Below are 3,764 nucleotides of genomic sequence, written 5' to 3'. Positions count from 1 at the left end.
ACGTTCGGTCAAATCCATATACGCTACACCACATCTGCCAAGCAGATGCCTGACCAGCAGCGTATAAAAAAATAATAAAAAAATAATGGATAAATACATAAAAATACTACTACTACTACTATTTTACAAGGCGCAAAATCTTGATGAAGCCAACTCTAAGCGCGCGCGCGCGCGCGACACACACACACACACACACACACAAACCAAAAAAAACAAAAAAACTCTGACAACAGCACAGGAACAGATTCCACTGACCTCCTCTCCTCCTTCCCGTCTCACCAGGCCGTGTAGGAACATGGCCTCCACCGCATCACACAGTCGGTTCGTCTTTTCACATCGTCTGTAAGAAAAAGGGCAAAGCATATCATTACTCAACCTGGTTCTTGTTCTTGATTGCTTGTAGTCCAGCCACCCACGTGGAACATATCACTACTGTGAAATAATCTCTTGACATAAATGACAGTTTCCTTTTTTTTTTCCTTTTTTTTTCAGTAGAGAGAGACAAGCTTAAATATTTTTTTTTTCCAAAACCTGGGTCATTTTCTGAACAAAAAGTGTGAAATCTGCTAGTCCAAAGAAAAGAACTTTCATTGCAAGGGAGAAATGACAAACAAACAAACAGACTGAACAGTATTTTCCACAGTGACTTACTCGTTCAGCTCCAGATCTCCGGACTCCACTCTTTCCCTGACCAGGGTGTTCTTCACTTCCTCCACCTGCTTCAGGATTTTGTCTAGGAAAGGAGGAACAGGAACATTATGTATATACAGTATACCCCCCCCCCACCTCTCTCTCTCTCTCTCTCTCTCTCTCCAAACTAGTCAATGTATTAAAAATAAAACCGTACCATTCAGAACTCATGAAAGAATTTGCATATACAATGTCTTGACCTTTCCCACTCTCACACTCCGTATGTCATCCTGTCTGTCTGTGTATATCTGTTTCTCACTCTCTCCCCTCCCCACTTCCCCCCTCTCTGTGTGTCTCTTTTGTCTGTCTCTCTCTCTCTCTCCTTGTCTCTTCCTTCTTTCTTCTCTTGTTTCTGTTCGAAGTATTAATTGTACATGTACTTATGTTGTTCGTCTTTTTCGTGGGACAGAATGGAAATTTATGCATGCAATGTCATGCTTTTGTATTGAGTATTTGTTATGTTTTCCCTTTTCATGAGGGCAGGATGAAAACAAGCCATTGTTGTGCTTTTTTTCCCTTTTTTCCTTCAATAAAAAAAAGATTCGTTCGTTCGTTCGTTCGTTCGTTCTCTCTCTCTCCATCTCTGTTTATCTCTCCTTTTTTTCTCCTTAATGATTTGATCTTTTCAATGATAGTCTGTCGTGTCGTGCTTAATTACGTAATGTACATGCTTTTATTTATGCCTGTTATTTTCATATGTAATTGTGTGTGTGTGTGTGTGTGTGTGTGTGTGTGTGTGTGTGTGTGTGTGTGTTGCCTTTGCTTTTTTCCCTTTTCTTCTTGGCCCTTGAGGGCTGGATGTAAAAAAGCAGCTGTGCTTACTCCACTACCCTCGTGAAATAAAAATTCGTTTCGTCTCGTCTCGTCTCGTCTCTCCGTCTCTCTCTCTCTCTGTGCATTCTTCATCACATTTGTTCTTCTGCACTAGAATTGTTTCTTTCTCACCATTCCTTCAAACGTAAGCGTGTGCTGTTGTAATGGGTGTACATTAGTAAGGGCCCAACACTTGGCTTATATCACAGACTGACGGAAGTTTTACATTTGGGCCAACAGCAAAGTGAGAGCTGTATTATCAATGGTTTCTCCAGTCAATGGGAAACCATTTACAGCTTAGTTGTTTGTGAAGGACTATGACTCTCAAACTAGGAGGCAAAATTGCACTGGCTCTTAGTGCTGCAGCCTTGTGGGCTAGTTGGCCTTTGGGAACCATCCCAACGCCGACTGTCCTAAAACCCTCTTGGCCGAGAGAGTGGGGATGTTACTCGGGCAAGACACCACTATAATCAAATTCTAGTCCAAACAGTCGGAACAGCAGTTGCCTCCTCTGCTGTTCTGATGGTCATAGTCGGACATGACTATCATATATATATATATATATATATATATATATATATATATATATATATATATATATATTAGTAAGGACAAACAGGAAGAACAGGTCACGCGTAAAACTAAAATCTTATTCCTTGAATAAAAAACGGTTTGTGTTCTGAGTTCTGAGTCTCTATCTGTGCTATCTGGGGGGAATTCTATCTGTGCTAAATTTACTCATTTCCCAGAATGATGTCCATATGGCATTGGAGGGGGATGGGGGTGGAGGGGGGAGGGGGATTGTGAGGGAGGGGGGAACAGTTGGGACTTGTCAATGTTTATACACCGTTGATACGACCTAACCTGATTAGACCCTCGGGTAAAAACTAGCGGGGGTACGAATGAACTGCTGCACCGGAATTTGGGTTGAAGCCAGTGTGTGTGCTTGGAGGTGTGGACGTTATTCTTTTGTCTAAATCTGTTTATTGAATGGCATTAATCGTCGATCGTTATTTTTTGACCGATCGTAGAGTTTTTAAATTAAATGTGTTGATGTTCTTCGACTCGTCTGCTGCTTAATATTTGACACTCCCCAACTGCATTTTAGGCTAGTTATCTATTTTTGAACATTCATTTTAGTCTTGCTGTTTCATAATCAAATGTGCTGACTCTGGGTCGAGCGGGTCTATTATCGTTCTTATCCACAGTGAAGGATCTGAACACACACACACACACACACCACACACACACACACACACACACATACACACACACACACACAAATCCAGCACAAATGGTTGTCAAGTTTAAGTGCCAGTTTCAATGAGGTATCAAAGGCCTATATCCCACGTAAAAAAAACACACAAAAAACTAACAGATGCCTGACCCACGAAAAAACCAAAACCTCTTGTTGGGCCTTCATTTTTAAAAACCTTCCAAAGTCAAAATGGCTGCGCTATTCATTAAGTGATAATCGTGATATACATGCGTAACTGTGAACAAGTCGGAATCCTTCACAGATTCAACGTTCGCTCTATCGCTGTACATGACACACGAGAGTTCATCATCCGACTCGAGTCGGAGACTTCTCTCACCACTATCTTGCTACAGGCGGGTCAAGAAATCAAAGTTACTTAACATTTTAAAACTATCCACTTCTGATATTTCTTTTTCGAATTTTAAGCTCTTAGTCTTGTAAGTCAGTCTTCAGGGCTTCACCAAGAAAATCTCCGTATTTTCTAACGTGAACAGTACCTGCATGGACATGAATTTTAGAATACTATATTATATATATATATATATATATATATATATATATATATAATTATGTGTAAGATGAAACAGCCGAATGGTTAAAGCGTTGGACTTTCAATCTGAGGGCCCCGTGTTCGAATCTCGGTAACGGCGCCTTGTGGGTAAAGGATGGAGATTTATCCGATCTCCTAGGTCAACACGTGCAGATCTGCCGGTGCCTGAACCCCCTTCGTGTGTATACGGCACGCAAAAGATCAAATACACACGTTAAAGATCCTGTAATCCATGTCAGCGTTTGGTGGGTTATGTAAACAAGAACATACCCAGCGTTCACACCCCCGAAAACGGGAGTATGGCTGCCTACATGGTGGGGTAAATAAACAAAACGGTCATACACGTAAAATGTTAAATGTTACATGTTTGTCTGAGTGTGTATGCGTGCGTGCCTGAAATCTGATTGAATGACACAGGAAACGAATGATGAGCGCCCAATGGCAGCCGTCAGT

The sequence above is a fragment of the Babylonia areolata genome, chromosome 11, assembly GCF_041734735.1.
Source record: "Babylonia areolata isolate BAREFJ2019XMU chromosome 11, ASM4173473v1, whole genome shotgun sequence".
NCBI classification, from domain to species: domain Eukaryota; kingdom Metazoa; phylum Mollusca; class Gastropoda; order Neogastropoda; family Buccinidae; genus Babylonia; species Babylonia areolata.
The sequence above is the reverse complement of the archived record's forward strand: the minus strand, read 5'-3'. Positions refer to the sequence as shown.